This window comes from Nomascus leucogenys, chromosome 7b (genome assembly GCF_006542625.1).
Source record: "Nomascus leucogenys isolate Asia chromosome 7b, Asia_NLE_v1, whole genome shotgun sequence".
Taxonomy (NCBI): Eukaryota; Metazoa; Chordata; class Mammalia; order Primates; family Hylobatidae; genus Nomascus; species Nomascus leucogenys.
In genome coordinates, this window is record NC_044387.1 from 62208352 (window position 1) to 62228314 (window position 19963).

Consider the following 19963-nt stretch of genomic DNA (forward strand, 5'->3'; position numbering starts at 1 on the left):
ACTTATGCCATCTGCATTTAGAGATTCATATACTCCCAGAGGCAGACAGAATGGTGTCCAACTTACCAAGGCTTATCTAGTTACCACCACTGCCAAATGTCACCTGTCAGCAGCAGGGGCAACTGCTGTACCCTTGATGGGGTATCATCACTTTGGGAGACAAATCAGAGCGGCCACCCCAGAAAGGCTAGTGGTTCATTATTAGTGGAATAGATCCACATTCTTGAAATGGGCTTACTTTTCCTTCCTGCAGGGCCTCATCCAGCATTGGTACCTGGGGACTTATGGAATGTTTGATTCACTGGCATGAAATCCCACATAATACATGTCAGGCCATGGAATCATCTTTAAAGTAAAGAAGGTTGCAGTAATAGGCCTGTGACCATGGGATTCACTGTATCATATAGTGCACCACCCAGAAACTTCCTCCCTGATGATGTGGTGCAGTGGTGTGCTGAAAACACACTGAAGCAGCAGTTCAGAGGCAATACTCCACAAGAATTTCATACCATCCTTCAAGTTACAGATATGCATTGACTTACAGGTATTTCTATTCCAATGTGTTTCCAACAGATAAAACGCATGTGTGGCAGGTTGAATAGTGTCACCCCAAAAGTCATGTTCTTCTGGAATGTCAGAATGTGACCTTATTTGGAAGTAAGGTCTCTGCAGATGTAACTAGCTAAGATGTAGTCACAGTGGGTTAGGGTAGGCTCATATCCAAAGATGATGAGAGGACACACAGACACACAAGGAAGAAAGCCGTGAGAAGACGGAGTCAGAGATTGGTGTGATTCATCTACAAGCCAAGGAATGCTAAGCATTGCCTGCAACCACCAGAAGTGAGAAGAGAAGCATAGAACAGATTATCCCTCAGACCCTCTAAAAGTGATAAACCCTGCCAACACCTTGATATTGAATGTCTGGCCTCCTGAATGGCAAGATAATACATTTTCTGTTGTTTTAAGTCATCCAGTTTGTGACAATTTGTTATAGCAATGCTAGGAAGCTAATATGCCATGGGAATTAGGGGTGGAAGCAGGAGTTGCCATCACTTCCAGTGATTCACTGGGGAACATTATGCTTCCCATCTCTACACTCCTGGGTTCTGAATAACTAGAATTCTATGTCCTCAGAGGGGATACCTTTCTTCAGGGGACCCAATAAGTGCCACCATTGGATGATAAGCTATGCTTGCCACCTTGGTATTTGTGACTCTTTATGTCTAGGGACTAAAAGAAGAGAAATCACTGTGTTGGCAGAGATATATGCCTTTCTTCATCAGAAGGAGGTAGGGCTGCTCTCACATGATGGGGATAGGGAGGATTATAAGTGGAATCCAGGCAACTCACTTGAGTTTTCTAGGTGCTCCTTTGCCCACTTGTGGCGATAAATGAACATATATGGACAAAGCCAACAGCCCCAGGCTATGAAGGGCATAGTGACTAGACGCTTCGGGATGAGGGTTTGGGTCATGCCACCAGATAACTACCAAGACTAGCAGAGGTGGTAGTCGTCAGGTAACTTTAGGACCTGCCCCAGCTTCAGAGAGCTGCCTTGGCTGAAACTGGATCCTTCCCGGAGCACAGCATGCATCTGGTGACTAAGTGACTGGTCTGGCTAATTTAGCTCAACACGGCCCATCATGACAAATAGCTATGAAGTTACTATCCCTATACAGAATCTAATAGCTGACACTTAAGAATATGGGGGTAAATACGCTTCTTCCTCTGCGTTTTGGTCATGGTTTGGCAAACTCCTTGTTGGAATATTGTAATGATGTATGTAAGGTTGACTTTTATAAGTCACCTACAAGCTTCTGCTCATGCAAAATATATTAGTCCATTTTCGAAAGTGAATAGACCATGTGGCATGCTCACCTGTGCTTTAGAGAATGACTGGTTACTTATTTGCCTAATGGGAATAATTCAAAGAATGAAGCTTAATATATTAAGCCCTAATAATATTTTGTGGAACTGGACATAGCACAGTGCTAAATCAGGCATATGGAAGCATTTTAAATAAGAAATACAATGTAGATGGAGGCAAGAGCTTTTTTTATTTCTTTCTTTTTTGAGATGGCATCCCAGTCTGTTGCCCAAGCTGGAGTATAGTGGCCTGAACTCGGCTCACTGAAACCTCCGCCTCCGGGGGTCAAGTGATTCTCCTGCCTTAGCCTCCCAAGTAGCTGGGATTACAGGCATGTACCACCACACCTGGCTAACTTTTATATTTTTAGTAGAGATGGGGTTTCGCCATTTTGGCCAGGCTGGTCTGGGACTCCTGACCTGAGGTGATTTGCCCGCTTTGACCTCCCAAAGTGCTGTGATTACAGGCATGAGCCACCATGCCCAGCCTGGGAATTTTTGATAAAGAGCTTTGGTGGGAAAGCAAAATAATATGCTAACTGCAATTTGCTAATTTGTATAACTCAATTTAGCCACTAAACAGCAGCACTTTTACATTAAATCCAGGTAAAAATTCAGTTAGCACTTGCTACATACCTGTCATCAAAAAGGATAGATGAAAGATTTAAAGGTAAATACAGTATTATGCAAGCTGTTCAAGCTTAAATGTTATTTGAGAAAATAAGATGCAATACAAGGTTAATAGTAGCTAACATTTGCTATGTGTTCTCTGTACTGCCCAAGCTGCTTTACCTGCATAGGTGCTTTGAATTCTCACAACAGAGGTAGGGTACAGTACTTAGCTCCCTAAGCAAGCCAGGCCAGTCTCCTCACCCTGCTCTGTCTAGAGCTGTTCTAGTAGCAAACTGCCTGTGCTCCTCCTGTGGTCATGGAACCACAGCACTGTTGCTGCTGTTGCTGTCACTACAAACTAAAGGATCCGCTGCACCAGTGGAGACCACTGCCTCTTGTCACTTGTGGGTACAACCTGACAGCATCTCTGGTCACATGTCCTGGGGCTTTTTTATTGCCACTGAGGTATGACATACAGTTGGATTTGCTTTGGGTCCACTTTCCTGTAATGGAGAAGTGCAGGCATAGTAAAACCTCACGGGTGTGACCTCTAACTAATGGGAAACAGAAATTAGTGGATAAACTTATTCCCTCTTCTCCTCTTTCACGGTAACTTCAAATGTTCTCTCTGAAGGCGTCCTGTGAAATCATGGAATTGGCTTGTCACAGACTCTGGCCATACAGGAACCTACCCTGTGAGGTTTCTCTCCCCTCTTCACCACTTTGTTTCTCTTTCACTTACTCCTGCTTCTGTGGGACCGCACATTTAGTATTTTCTGAAGAAACTGGGCTAATGTAGGTAGAAGTTACTAATACCAGACTGAATGTGTGCTCAAGAAAAGTACAAAGAAAATGTAGAATGCAAAAAGGTAGAAATAAAAACTAGGGTCACCATGGAAGGATTTAAGGATATTCTAGGCTGGACACCGAGGGCTCCCGCCTGCAATCCCAGCACTTTGGGAAGCCAAGGCAGGTGGATCACCTGAGCTCAGGAATTCGAGACCAGCCTGGCCAACATGGCAAACCCCTTTTCTACTAAACATACAAAAGTTAGCCAGGCATGGTCGTGGGCTCTTGTAATCCCAGCTACTCTGGAGGCTGAGGCAGAAGAATTGCTTGAATCCAGGAGTCAGAGGTTTCAGTGAGCCAAGATCGCGCCACTGCACTCCAACCTGGGTGACAGAGAGAGACAATGAAAAAAACATGATATTCTACACGGGGAGGAACTTGCTATGTATGAATCACACTAAACAAAGGAAACATTTTTTCAAGTAAACAAACCCAGAATGTGTTATTTAAATCAATAAATAATCTTGAAGGTGATTTATATTTTTTGATGAAATTTGTTATTCAATATTTTCTTTAGAAGCTATTTGACTTTTGTAGGCATACCGTAATTTTGGTTCAAAATTGATTTTACTTTGTTAGCTCAGCATCACTGGCTCCAAATGATTCCTAGCTTTCCTACATAAATGTAGGAATGTTTGAAAAATCAGGGTTTATTACATTTTGAAGATACCTGTGTGTAATTCTAAAAGAATATTTTTCAAAAGTACTTGCAGAACCTTTAGAATAAATTAATCATTTTCCCAACTGATTGCAAAGGAGCAGCATATATTTTCAATATAAAATTACTGATATGTTTGCATATATTTTACTGATTCATTTTTAATTTTGGGATCAAATACAGCTTCAAGTTCTGGGTTTATCGCTTCTTAAATATTGCGATCTTTCCCTAAGTTTCTTCATCTATAAGGAGAGGGTAATATCTCAGAAGGCTATTTTGATGATTAAATTAGATAAGTGTGTCTGAATTCTTTAGCACTATTTTAGGCATAATACATCATAGCTCATAGTTAAATCTCTGATAGGGCAGAAACTTAGAACTTAACCAATGAGTCAGCAAAAATCATGCTGTGCTACGGGTGTCCGTGTGTGAGGGTAATGATCTTAGCCTAAGATGGTACTGCTATTTTAATACATGTGGAAATTTGGCCAGTGTGTTTGTGGTGGTGGTTTTACAAGAGAGGAATGGTTTGAAATTTATCTCTCTGTATATATGATTTGGCTGCCAGACAGCTCAATTATTACAGCTTCCTGCAGTCTATGCTGTCTACTGAAATTATTATCCCTGGCCTTCACTCTTTTTTAATAGCTATATTGAGGTATAATTGATGTATTCAGTGTACAATTTGACAAATTTTGATATATGTATATATCCATGAAATCATCACCACAATAAACATCACTCCAAAAATTTTCTTTTGCAATCCCTCTCTCCAGTCTCTTCTCTCAACTCCCATCTACTCCGGACCCAGGCAACAATTAATCAGTTTCTTGTCACCACAAATTAGTTTGTATTTCTAGAATTTTATATTAACGGAATCCTGCAGTATGTACTCATTATTGTTTTTTGGAATTTTTTTTTTTTTAACTGAGCTTAATTATTTTGAGATTTACCCATGTAGTTCGTTCCCTTTTTTGCTGAGTGGCATTCCATTGTATATAGATAAACCACAAGTTGTTTATCCATCTGCTTGTTTCTTGACATTTGGGTTGTTTCCAGTTTTTGGCTATTACAAATAAAACTACTATTTATATTCACATACAAGTTTTGGTATTAATATATGGTTTCATTTCTTTAGGTTGAATATGTAGGTGTGGAAAGGCTAGAACATATTTTAAAAAACTGCCAAACTGTTTTTTAAAATGACTGTATCTTGTTACATTTCCAGTCAACTTATCTTTATTCTTGCCAGCACATGGTATGCAATCTTTTTAATTTTAGCTCTAATGGGTGTGCTATTAGGCAATAAACATTTAGGATTGTTATGTTACAATTGAGCCTTTAATCCTTATAAAATAACTCCCTCACCCTGATCCCCAATAATATTCTTTGTTCTGAAATTTATTTTATCTGATATTTTTATAGCTGATCCAGCTATCTTTTGATTAGTTTAAATGTGGTTTATATTTTTCTAGCCTTTTACTTTTAATCATTCGTGCCTATATACTCAAAGTAAGTTTCTTATAGGCAGCATGTAGTTGGGCCTTGCATTTTTATCCAATCTGATAATCTGTCTTCTAATTGGTGTGTTTAGGTCATTTATATTTAATATGATTATCATATAGTTTGGCTTATATTTATCATCCTGCTATTGTTTTCTGTTTGTCCCATATTGTCTGTGTTTCCTATATTCTCTTTTTTAAAAAAATTTGTTTGGATTAACTACTTTTTTTATGATTTCATTTTATATCCTTGGTTGGCCTATAAGCTATAGTTCGTTGTTTTATCGTTTTAGTGGTTGCTTTAGAGTTTATAGTACACACATCTTTAACTTACCACAGCCTTTCTTCAAGTGATATTTTAACATCTCATATACTGTACAAGAGCCTTATACATTCTTAATTCTTGTAAATTTATAATTTTTTTCTCCCATTTCTCGCCTCTGGATAGTCATGCTATTGTCATGTGCTTTACGTTTTACATAAATTATAGACTCCACACCACGTTAATAAGCCTAGCTGCAAGTCCACCCAGACTCCATTCTTTCTCTTCAGGGAGTCCACTGGGCTCTACCTGGGTTTCACCACCCTACACTGTGGCCTGCAAAATCTCTTAAGGTAGTAAGTAGTTCGGGTAATTACAAGACTCACTCTATTTGTTTTTCATCTTTTAGAAATTATTGTCTCTTGAATTACGTGATACCCAGTATCTTAAAAATTGTCATTTCATATATTTTGTGTGTTTTTAAATTTCTTTCAAGTGGGAGAGTAAATCTTGTCCATGCTACTTTATTCTGGCTGAGGTGAAAGCTGTGATCCAGGTATATTTTAATGCTTAGAAACTAGTCCATTAGACATGACTTTCCTTTGGAATATTATTTTTCATCCACATTTATAAAGATTCTTTTAGTATTTTTAATCCACCAAAGAAAAAAATGCATGGCAATAAACTACTTGCCGTACAGTGTGTATCTATTCCTAACAAAGTAAACTTAGTAATATTAGTAAACTTGCCTTAAAAAATCTTGTCAGTGGTTTTCCATCAGTAAATTAAAAATAATTCTTATTACCACCCTTACATTTAGTAGATATTTATAAGTTTAAAAAATTATTGTTATTGGAGGTTTAATATAAGTATAGATTTTGCTTGTCAGGAGAAACCAGGGCAATCAGTGATCCTTCTTTTTTCTTAATTTTTAAAAGTTACAGTTCTATATTCAGAGAAGTTCAAGGCTAACTTGTAAGAATCTTATAGTTTTGATGAGAAAACATTTTATTCCTACTAATATCTGTACCCTAATAAAAGTTAAGCCTCTATTGCTTCATGGTGACTGAGAAGGTATAAACGGGAAGAATAGATCTCTGCAGGTCCTTAGCAGATTTGCAAAGTTTGAAAATGCTGAGTATCATCTGGTTTAGTTATCTACCTAATTCAGGGGTCTTCTGGATTTTGCTAACTCAGCTTATCCAAACTGTTTATAGGCTGTGCTTCTTGTTTTTCTATAACTGCATATAGTTGCATCTTAACAGGAAATGAAGATTATTGTACTGAATAAACTCTATAAACTAGATCATATGTACCTAAGGTTTAAATTGATGGGCTTATGAGATCCTGGCTCATGGACAGAGATTTTTGGCAGTATTAAATATCTATCTTGATTTAATCATTTCACAAGTATACATATATTAAAATGTCATGTTGAACACTAGGTATATTCAGTTTTTATTTGTTAATTATAACAGAATAAAGCTGGGGGAAATTTTTATCTTAGTGTAGTAGGCAGAATAATGGCTTCCCAAGGGTGTTCATGTCCTAATTCCAGGTAACTGCAAATGTGTTATATCACAAAGGGGAATTAAAGTAGCAAATGGAATTAAATTTGCTAAGTACCTGATATGGTTTGGCTGTGTCCCCACCCAAATCTCAACTTGAATTGTATCTCCCAGAATTTCCACGTGTTGTGGGATGGACCCAGGGGGACGTAATTGAATCATGGGGGCCAGTCTTTCCTTGCTATTCTTACAATAGTGAATAAGTCCCATGAGATCTGATGGGTTTATCAGGGGTTTCCGCTTTTGCTTCTTCCTCGTTTTCTCTTGCTGCCGCCATGTAAAAAGTGCCTTTCACCTCCCGCCGTGATTCTGAGGCCTCCCTAGCCACGTGAAACTGTAAGTCCAATTAAATCTCTTTTTCTAGGCCGGGTGTGGTGGCTCACGCTTGTAATCCCAGCACTTTGGGAGGCCGAGGCGGGTGGATCACGAGGTCAGGAGATCGAGACCACGGTGAAACCCCGTCTCTACTAAAAAATACAAAAAATTAGCCGGGCGTAGTGGCGGGCGCCTGTAGTCCCAGCTACTCAGAGAGGCTGAGGCAGGAGAATGGCATGAACCCGGGAGGCAGAGCTTGCATTGAGCCAAGATTGCGCCACTGCACTCCAGCCTGGGCGACAGAGCAAGACTCCATCTCAAAAAAAAAAAAAAAAAAAAATCTCTTTTTCTACCCAGTCTTGGGTGTCTTTATCAGCAGTGTGAAAACGGACTAATGTAGGACGTGACCTTAAATCACAAAGGTTTTTAAAGGTGGAAGACAGGCAGTAGAGAAGACTGAAGTGATGAGGTGTGAGGAATTGGGTCTTTACCTTCCCAATATGACTAGGATTTCTTTGAACATGAAGTAAGGGGATGATGAGAAAAGGAATACGGCAGCCTCTAGAAGGTGGAAAAGGCAAGGAAACAAATTCTCCCCTAGAGGCTTCAGAAAGGCATACAAGCGTTCCAACACCTTGATTTTAGCCCAATGAAGCCTGTGTCAGACTACTAACCTACAAAACTGTAGGTAGTAAATGTGCATTGTTTTAAGCCACTAAATTTGTGATAATTTGTTATAACAGCAATAGGAAATGAATACACTTAGTTATCTCCCAAACCTTAAATGAAAGTGTAAATGTTGGATAAATCAAAGACGCAATCTTAGGCATCGGTTCCGGGTTCTTCCCCCTCCACTTGGCGCCCCCTAAACCCGCCAAGCACAGCCCGCCAAATAAACACCCAATCAAAGGAAACACCTCCTGCTAGCCCCGAGGTCCCGCCCCCTGGCCAATCACCAATCACCACATCACCCTAAAGGACATAAATACTCAGCACCAGCAGCTCTCTCTCTCTCTCTCCCCCGCATGACCTGACCTCTACCTCTCCAATACAGATCTCTTGGCTGCCACCGGTTTCGTCTCTGACTAGCCTGTTGCCCTTCATTTTGGTGCCATGACTCGGATCGGGATTCCCCACCTTTAGGTGGGACGCCGATCCCCTTCCCAGGCTCAGTCTAGACCTCTGGCCAGCCTCCACCCATTTTCCTGTTCGCCGAGCTCTTCGCCCACCACCGGCCTCATCTCAGTAAGTTTTCCCCTCCCGGGCCTACCTCTTGGGCAAATCGCCAGGCCCTAGCCGCTCCCGTGACGGACACATTTTGCCCGATGCCCTTATGGCAGTGGTAGGCCCCTATCATTCACTTCCACCTCGGCCTGCAGGGAACGGAGTTTTCTCCCTCTCCTCCTCGCATCTCCGGCCTCGGCCCCTCTCCTTCGCTCATTAAAATCCTGGTACCAGGTGACCCACGGCCTCCCGCCTCTCAGAGGCTCCTCAGTCCTTCTGTTTCAGTGACAATCGATCCGGAGGCTCTGACTCACTCCACGGCAAGCGGCTAGCAGGGGACGCCCTGCCTAGCTCGTCGCCATCTATTCCTTCCTCTCATTATGGGAGGCTCTGCATTCCTGCCAGCCGACTTCCCCCCTACAATGTCTCTTAAATAATTTGTCGGCCCTTGGCCTCGCCTCAGACATCAAACCAAAATGCCTAATTAAATTTTGCACTCAAGATTGGCCCACCTATCCCCTAGACAACCAAAACAAATGGCCTCCTTATGGCTCTCTCGATCCTAATCTTCTTCAGGATCTCTACAACTATTGTGTGCGAACAGGAAAATGGGTAGAGATCCCATATATTCACAGCTTCTTCCTCCTACGGGACAGACCTAACCTCTGCCTCCCTTGCAAACCCCAACAGCTCCTTGCTGCTCTTAAACTGCCAACCCCTCCCTCTGCCCCCGCCTTCAACCCAGCCAACGAGCCCCCCGCCATACCACCACCCTCCGCCCCACCTTCCGGCTGCCGCCCAACCCCAACACCCAACAGCTTCCCCTCCCCCCACTTCTGCCTCCTCACCCTCCTCACTGCCCGCTCTCTCCTCGTCATTTAGCCCTCCCATTACTCGCTCAAAATCTTCCCACCCTGTTCTCACCCCCCTCAGAGAAGTGGCCGGGGCAGAGGGCATCGTTTGCATCCACATCCCTTTCTCCATAGCTGACCTATCTCAAATCGAAAAACGTTTAGGTTCTTACACCTCTAACTCTTCTTCATACATCAAAGAATTTCAGTACCTTTGCTAAGCTTATAGCCTCACCTTCCATGACATCTACACAGTCCTTTCTAACACCCTTCTTCCTGAAGAGCATAGGCGAGTTTGGGAACATGCTCACGCTCATGCAGATGAGGTCCACCAAACAGCCCAGCCCTGCCACTGGGGTCACAGGCAGTGCCAGAACAGGAGCCCAACTGGGACTATAACACACAAAACGGCACAGCAGCCAGAGACCATTTCGCCACTTGCCTAATAGCTGGACTCTGTAAAGCAGCTCAGAAGGCAGTCAGTTTTGAAAAACTTCATGAAATAATTCAGGACAAACATGAAAACCCCTCCACTTTCCTTGACCGTCTTACAAAGGCACTTCAACAATATACCACTATAGATCCCGAAACCCCCGACGGTAGACAACTCCTCATGTCCCACTTCTTCACCCAAAGCTTCCCTGATATCCGAAACAAATTAAAAAAGCTAGACAGAGGCCCCTTCACTCCCCAATCCAAGACACTAGCAACGGCATTCAAGGTTTATCATAACCAGGATGAGAAGGCAAGAAAACAAAAATACCAATTATTAGCACAGGCCCTCCAGGCCCCTTCTCAGCCCATAATAAAATCACACAGCCACAAGGCGTCGTCTGGTCATCGGCCCACACACGAGCCCCCTGGGCCCTGCTTTAAATGTGGAAAGGAGGGACATTGGGCCCAGCAGTGCCCAAATCCCAGGCCCCCCAACAAGCCATGCCCCAAATGCCACCTGTCTAGCCACTGGGCCATAGACTGCCCCGGCCCCCAAAGGGGAGGTGGGCCAGCCTCCAGCTGTACACCCGACCTCCTAGGTCTGGCCATCGAAGATTGATGGGGCCTTGGGACTCCTCTCCTGACACAAATCATCACTGCTCAGGAGTCCAGGGTCTCGTTAACAGTAGATGGATGCCTCATCACATTTCTCCTTGACACCGGAGCTACCTTCTCGGTTTTGAGGCAATTCTGGGGTGTCACTTCCCTTTTTGGCTCTCCTATAGTCAGGGTTGGAGGCCAAACCATACGTCCGAGAGCCACCCCTCCTCTCTCCTGCACCTTCTCTGGCCACATATTTTCTCACCGGTTCCTAGTCATGCCCCAATGCCCCCTTCCCCTACTAGGAAGGGATATCCTCTCTAAATTGAAAACCTCTATCACCTTTAATCCAGCCACCCCCCCAAAAATCCACCTCACTCATTGCCCTAGTTGCTGATTCCATATACCAGGCTCCTGCTCCTCCTCTGCCTTCGCTCCCAACAGGTGTCAATCCTGTAGTTTGGGATACTACCACCCCTTCGTTAGCACTATGCACCCCCATACAAATCTCCCTCAAAAATCCACATCACTTTCCCAGCCAACCCCAATATCCTCTCCCCACCTCTAGTCTGAGGGGATTACAACCAGTTATCTCCGATCTCCTCAGGAAGGGGTTCCTTAGACCAACCCACTCGCCATTCAACACCCCCATTCTTGCAGTAAAAAAATCCAATGGCACATTCTGCCTCGTTCAAGACCTCAGGCTCATTAATGAAGCCATTAAACCCATTCACCCTCTAGTCCCCAACCCCTATACTCTCTTGTCCTCAATTCCTCCAAGCGCCACACACTTCTCAGTGGTCGATCTCAAGGATGCTTTCTTCACCATTCCTCTCTCCCCCCAATCACAAGATCTCTTTGCTTTCACCTGGACTGACCCAGACACCAAAGAGTCACAAAAACTGACATGGACCGTTCTTCCCCAAGGGTTCAGAGATAGCCCTCACATTTTTGGCCAAACCCTAGCTTCAGACCTAAAAACACTGAAACTTCCCTAATCTGTCCTCCTGCAATATGTAGATGATCCCCTTTTGTGCAGTCCTTCTCTAGCTGTCTCCCAGGCTGACACTACTTCCCTTCTCAATTTCCTCACAGACAAAGGCTACCGAGTATCCCCTCAAAAGGTCCAACTCTCATTAACACAAGTCACCTATCTAGGAGTCCTTCTCTCTCAAGACTCAAAGGCCATCACACTAGGTCGCAAAAGCTTCATCAAAAACCTCCCTGTCCCCAAAACAAAGCAAGAAATCCTCTCATTCTTAGGACTAGCAGGCTACTTTAGAACATGGATCCCTAACTACTCCCTCCAAGCAAAACCCCTCTACGACCTGTCTCAAGGAGCCCCATCCGAGCCCATAGACTCCACAGCCCAATGACCTTTCCATTCACTTCAACAAGCACTGTTAAGAGCTCCAGCTCTACACCTTCCAAACTTAGAAAAACCTTTTGTTTTATACGTCCATGAGCACTGTGGCCTAGCCCTAGGAGTCTTGGGACAAATGCAAGAACCCACATTCGCTGCAGTAGCATATTTGTCCAAACAACTGGACCCCACCGTGCGAGGGTGGGCCCCTTGCCTCTGGGCCTTGGTGGCTGCCTACTTGCTGGTCGTAGAGTCTAAAAAACTCACATTTGGGGCCAACGTTACCATCACCTCCCCCCACCAACTAAAGGACCTTCTAACATACAAGAACCTGCAAACACTCCCCACCGCCGCGTCCTGTCACTACTTATCTCTTTCCTACATGATCCTACTGTTTCATTCCAATCCTGCACACCCCTCAATCCCGCCACCCTCTTACCTCTTTCACAAACCCCCCCCTTTACATAAGTTTATCGAGACTTTAGAGTCCCTCCTACCATGTCCAAGCCACATCTCTGAAGGACCTTTAGATAGCCCAGATCACATGTGGCTTACCGATGGTAGCTCCTTCTCATTAAACGGACAGTGCCTAGCAGGGTACGCTATAGTCTCCCTAACCCAGACCATTGAAGTGAAGCCCCTGCCCTCCCAAACTACCAACCAACAAGCTGAACTCATTGCAGCCATTGAGCATTCCAACTGGCAGCAGACTCCTCACTCACACTATACACAGACTCCAAATATGTTTTCCACATCTTACTCTACCACTCTGCTATTTGGGAAGAGAGAGGACTACTCACAACAAAAGGAACACCTTCATCACATGCCTTCTCCAAGCCTCTCTACTTCCTACCAAAATAGGAATAGTCCACTGCAAGTCCCACCAAGCCGACTCGTCCCCAATGACGCAAGGCAATAATAAAGCTGACCAAGAGGCAAAACAGGCAGCGCTGTCGTCTCTGCCCTGCACAATCATGATAACAACAAACAGACTTCCAAACCCTTCACAGTACACACAAGACCCTCCACAACACTCACAGCCACCTAACCTCCCAAAGCACACCCTCCTTTCATACCTCCACTCTATCTTCCATACAAGCCCCCAATCATTAAAAACATTTCTAAGCTCCTTCTTCACCCTCGATTCTTCGGATCTACAGTTCCTCCAATAGCTCACATCTACCTGCTCCATTTGTCAGTGTACAAACCCACAAACCCCACTAAGGCCAGGACATTTCCCAACTCACCAATCCAGAGGACATATTCCGGGAAGTGATTGGCAACTAGATTTCACTCATATGGCCCCCATAAAAAAACTTAGCTATCTCTTAGTCCTCATAGATACCTTTTCCGGGTGGGTTGAAGCATTCCTGACCACAAACAAAAGAGCCAGCACAGTTGCCTCTATCCTTTTATCAGAAATTATCCCGAGATTCGGAATCCCAACCTCTCTCCAAACTGACAACGGCCCTGAATTCACTTCCCACATTTCACAAGACATAACAACTGCACTTAATATCCCCTGGCACTTCCATATCCCATATCACCCCCAGTCCTCAGGGAAAGTTGAACGAACCAATTGCACACTCAAAGAGATCCTTACCAAACTCTCCTTAGAATTACATCTAGACTGGGTTAAGCTATTGCCTACAGCTTTGTTCCGACTCTGAGTTCTGCCAAAAATGCCTTCCCTTATGTCCCCTTTTGAAATCATGTACGGTTGCCTGGCACTCCCACCTGGCATTGAGCCCACTTCAAAAATAGTCCCAGCAGGCATCAGCTGCCCCCTCCTGTCCTTCATCTGTTGTGAGCTATGGAAAAGGCAAGACTGCCTCCTTCCTGATGCCACCAACCCACAACCTCCATTTCCCCTCAAGCCAGGAGAATGGGTTTTCTACTCTCTACCAAGCCACACACAAGTAGCCCCACTAACCCCAAAGTGGAAAGGGCCCCTCCAAATTGTGCTTTGCACCCCTACTGCCGCTAAGCTCCAAGAATCACCAGGGCATCTAACTCCTTGGCTTCACATTTCCAGGTTAAAACCAGCCATGAACCCAGATCAAACAAGAAGTCTAGCCACCTCCTCACATTCCACAAAATATACTTGCACACCCATACCTCACAGCCCTCTCAAACTCCGCATTTCCAAAGTGCCATCCCTTCTGCCCATTCCAGAAGCCTAAAATCCCACCGCCATGAATGTTCTTCCCTCTGGGACACTCTTAAACCCCCTTTCATGGCTTGGCTTCTTTCCTTCCTAGGCCCATTACTGGGGGTCCTAGCGTTCTATGCTCTACTCCCTTGCCTTACTAGGTTCAATATTTAACCAAACGTTCAACCAGCTTCTCCTTAGAAACTACCAACTTCTAGCAACGTGTGAAGACACAACTGGCTCTAGAGAAAACCTCACAGAGTGCTGACACCCCAGCCATCAACAGCTCGCCTTCACAAGTTGCCTCTACAAGGGTATGTCTGCTTAAAGCCTCCTACAACCCACACCCTAAATTAAACTGTCATTTTATTTTCCTACAGCTCCATAGCCCACCCCCAGGCTATTAAAGATGGATACTAACCGGTTCCATCAGTTCCTGACCAATCTCTGCACCAACAGCTGGCTCATCGATGACCCAACCTTACCTGTAGGGTGGCTCACCGCACTCAACGACCTCTACCTACAAGGCGCACCCCAAGAAATTTCATCCCTACTGCTCGGAATCATACTCCTACTATACCCCAACCCTCCCAAGCCAAACTCCCTTCCACTTTCCCCCTCACAACGCCCCTTCTCAGCAGGAAGCAGCCAGATAGATGATGACACCCACTTTCCATTTTAAACCAATAAAAAGGGAGGAATGTTGGATAAATCAAAGACGCCATCTTAGGCATCGGTTCCGGGTTCTTCCCCCTCCACTTGGCGCCTCCTAAACCCGCCAAGCACAGCCCGCCATATAAGCACCCAATCAAAGGAAACACCTCCTGCTAGCCCCGAGGTCCCGCCCTCTGACCAATCACCAATCACCACATCACCCTAAAGGACATAAATACTCAGCCCCAGCAGCTCTCTCTCTCTCTCCCCCACGTGACCTGACCTCTACCTCTCCAATAAAGATCTTTTGGCTGCCACCGGTGTCGTCTCTGACTAGCCTGTCGCCCTTCAGTAAACACTTTGGCATGTTTCATATGACAATAGGATCGAATGATTTTACATAAAACAGTTATTACTTCAATACAAAATTGAAATGCTGCCAGAGTTTATTGCTGAAGTATGTATTAGCTAAGCCATAACTGAGGTGCAGAAATTTAATCACATTATAACTCCTCAAAGAGAAAAAGTAGAAAGTGAACTAACAGAGTCTCACAATATTAGTACTTAGCACATTGTCTGATAGTGTTTATATTAAGGAAGAAATCTAAACTGACTCATGAAATATGAAACTCTATAGTCTTTGGGATATTGTCACTAGGCTATAATTGAAACAAAAGATGCCAAATAATTGTTACTGGAAGTCATCATAAATGTTATATTTGGTCTCTTGGTTTGTTTATTCAACATTGCCTACAAGCTTTTTACATCAGTGAGGACCAAGTCATTAATGGAACCACAGAGCAAACTTATTCTAAACATTGAAACAGTAACATTTCTTTAGAATGCAACTTTCCTGGGCTAGATGAAGACTAAGGATTCCACATTTGAGTTAATGTAAGAAACCATAAAGAGAGAGAAGAAATGCTCTGTAAGTGTGTTTCAAATTTGAAAGCTTGCACAGTCCTGAGAAAGCAACTGTGAATTCCTGGGATTCCACAGGATGTACTGGTTAAGAGAACATAGCTTTTTTGAGAAAAACCTATGAGTTCAACAGAGGTATAAAAGTCAGAATAAAATAGCAACAGACTCTTTAAATAGCTCATGCAACTCTGAAGCAAAAGTAATTTTTACATAGTTAATGCAAGGAAATGACTACTGTAGAGTAGAATCACAATTATAAATATGAAGGGCAGGCACACACACATTGTTATTTTACATTTTGAGATTTACATGTATTCTGTGTAACATTTCTGTAAGAAATATATATGTAATATATATATGCTATATATATATTCCTTATTATACAAATTTAGTATAAAAAGTCCTCTTTTTACATGACGCAAGTTTTTCTTAGCCTCCAAGAGAAGAAAACACAATGAAAGCAAGGTTTGCATCATCTATATGGCTTTGACCTTTAAGCCTCTGGTGCCAAGTGCTTTGTCAGCCCATTACTATGTAACATACCTGATGAGCTCATCAAATTATCTTACTTTGTTGATAGTATTTCTCTGTTTCAGAAAAGAAATGTACTTAATGCTATCAGACAATCATCATAATAAAAAAAGACTAGTGTTATTGAAGTTTTGTTTGCCTGGAAACTCTTGTTGTTGAATAAAAGCAAAGTTTAAAAAATATTTTTTTTCCTCCAAATTTCGGTCTGGAATGCCACCCAGGCCTCTCAATCTAGCTTTGAACTTGAGTCTAAAGAAAATATTTGATCTTCTTTGTCTTTCAACTTGACAGAATGTTCTTCTTTTTTGAAATCCTCCTTGTTTTAAGTGTGCTTGTCAATTTGTTATATAAAGGTAAAGCTCTTACAAGTATGATACGAGTCTTTTTTTGTTTAACCTTTGAACATCCTCTTAAGTGTCTACCCCACCAAGTTGGCATCCAAAAAATATTTCTCATTAAAATCTTACTTTTCCTATAGTGGTTTGGAAGTAATAGAAGAAAGTGTTGGATTTACTTTTTTCACTTAGAGGCTTAAATACTCAAAGGTAACATTTCATTTCATTGAACAAATATGCATTGAGGCCCTTATGCATGGCGATGGTTAATACTCATTAAAAGATTAACTGACACAGCCAGCGTGACTGAGTTATGTGTTTGATACTTAAGAAACTTAAAAGTCATCCATGGATTACAAAATACGCTTGTAATGAAACAAAAACCCATACTTGTTGTCAAATGATGTTATTTGCTCAAATGACCAAAGAGTACCAGATTCCAGCTCTGTAACTACTCCTTATTGCATGAAATAAATATACAGAAAAAGGGAAAACTTATACTTTATTACTAGATGATGATTTTGCTTTAGTCCAATGAAGGACCCTAGTGACCTAGGCTGAAACCTGAGAAAACCTCTTTCCTAAGTGCTTCCAACCTGAAATGCCCACTCAGCATTTCTCTTCCATGAAAGTAGGATGTATAGATGGGGGTAAGAGGAGATATAATAGAGAACACAAATTATCTCTAGTCATAATGGAGAATAATGAAGAAATTAGCTTATTAAAATGTGTCATGTGAGTCTACATAAAATGACAAGGATAATTGAACCTTTGTAAGTGACCTTTGCTGACTCTGGGATTAACTTTAAATAGCAGGCCTCTGACATTGCCTTAATTTTTGTTAAAATAGAAGTGAGAATATTCTGGCCTGCAATGGTGACTCACATTTGTAATTCCAGTGCTTTGGGAGGCCAAGGCAGGCAGATGGCAAGAGTTCAGGAGTTCAAGATCAGCTTAGGCAACATGGTGGTGAGCACTTGTAGTCCCAGCTACTTGGAAGGCTGAGGTGGGAGGGCAGCTTGAGCCTGGGAGGTGGAAGTTGCAGTGAGCCAAGATTGCACCACTACACTCCAGCCTGGGTGACAGAGCCAGACCCTGTTTCACACACACACGAAAAGAAGTGAGAATATTCTGATTTTAAATCAAACAACTTAATCTATGAGCTTCTGCTTTATGCTAACTGAAAAGTCATCATTAGGAAAGATGTATTAGCTACTAATATAGCCATTAATAAGTAATAATATAATTGTGTGTGGTCAAATAAATGCATTTGTGTATAACTTTAGACTACATCTTGTATAATACAGTATAAATAATAAAAGCCAGCTCTTTTTTTTCCTGGAATTTGTCATTCACTCAGTTTCCATTTTAAAAAGGCACTTAATTTGGCTGGCCTTCAGAGAATTCCTGATTCCTCAGTATGTTGATGTCTTCTAATATCAGAATGCTGGAGTGCAGTGACCTTCATTTATATTTCAGCTATGAGCAAAGTCTAAAAATTGACCTCATAGCACCCACTGAGCCCACTACTTTATGAGCAAACTATATGATAAACACACTATTTTTAAAGGAAAAGTAAAGAGATCTTGGTCTTAACAGATATGGGAGAACAAAGAAAACCAACATGGCTGTGGCAGAGAGTGAGAAGTGTCTGCCACCCACAAGAAGAGGAAGAGAAAGATTCCTGCAGAGCTCCTTGCACCACTAGGAGGGCTGCAAGATGAAGCTTGAATCCTATGCAGAAATGGTTGGTAGAGCTGAAGACACACATGCAGCTTTTGGGAGCAGTAGCAAATACTTGAAAGAGGGCTTACAGTCTGCACAGTCACCTTTCCATCTATTTTTCTGGCTTCTACCTGACCAGGCCACTCACTCAAATACTACTTTCATCAAGATTACCAGTGGTCTCCATGCTGCCACATCCAAGGATCAGCCCCCAAGTATCATACCCTCTCCTCAATATTTTACACAGGTTGCTACTATCTTTTCCCTCAAACATATTTCTTCTGGTTTCCACCAAATCGCACTCTTCCAGCTTTCCTCTTACCTCACTGGCCACTCCTTCTTAGAGAACTTTGCTGGCTTCACTTCCTTTCTCTCCTTTAAATGCTGAATCTAAATGGTGCAACCAAATGTGTGATTGTGCACTTTCTACATGCACAAAGATTGTGCACCTACATGATCTTGCTACTGGTGCCCTGGGTTCTTGTAACCAAATCGTTTTACTATAATTGGCACCAATTCTTATTTAAAGGTCTGGTAGAATTTGGGATGTGAATCCATCAGGGCCTTGGCCTCTTTTTGTTGTTAGCAATTTTAAAATTACAGATTCAATCTCACTGCTTGCTATTAGTCTGTTCAGAATTTCTACTTCTTCCTGATTCAATCTAGGAGGGTTGTATGTTCCCAGGAATTTATTCATTTCCTCAAAATTTTTAGTTTGTGTGCACAGAGGTGCTCATAGTAGTCTTAAATGATCTTTTGCATTACTGTGGTGGTGTTGTAATGTCTTCATTTTCATTTCTCAAACTCCTGGCTGCAAGCAATCCTCCTGCCTTGGCCTTCCAAAGTGCTGGGATTAGAGGTGTGAGCAACCATGCCCAGCCCTCCATTTTTATTTCTAATCGAGCTTATTTGAATCTTCTTCCTTCTTTCCTTGGTTAACCTAGTTAATGGTCTATAAATTTTGTTTATCTTTCCAAATAACCACCCTTTTGTTTCATTAATCTTTTATATAGTTTTTCATTTTAATTTCATTTAGTTCTACTCTAATCTTTGTTATTTCTTTTCATCTGCTAGCTTTGGGTTTAGTTTGTTATTGTTTCATTAGGTTCTTGAGGTGTGGCTTTACATTGTCAATTTGTGATCTTTCAGACTTTAACATAGGCATTTAGTGCTATAAACTTTCCTCTTAGCATCGCTTCTGCTGTATCCCAGAAGTTCTGCTAACTTGTATGTAACTATTATCATTCATTTTGAATAAAATTAAATTTCCATCCTGATTTCACTGTTAACCCAAAAATCATTCAGGAGCAGATTGTTTAATTTCCACGTATTCGTATACTTTTGGAGCTTTCTTTAGGAGTTGATTTCAGGTTTTGTCACTGTGGTCTGAGAATATACCTGATATGATTTCTATTTTTAAAAATTTATTGATACTTTTTTTGTGGCCTCTCATATATGCTGTCTTGGAGAGTGTTCTATGTGCTAAGAATGTATATCCTGCAGGTCTTAGGTAGAATGTTCTGAAAATATCTATTAGG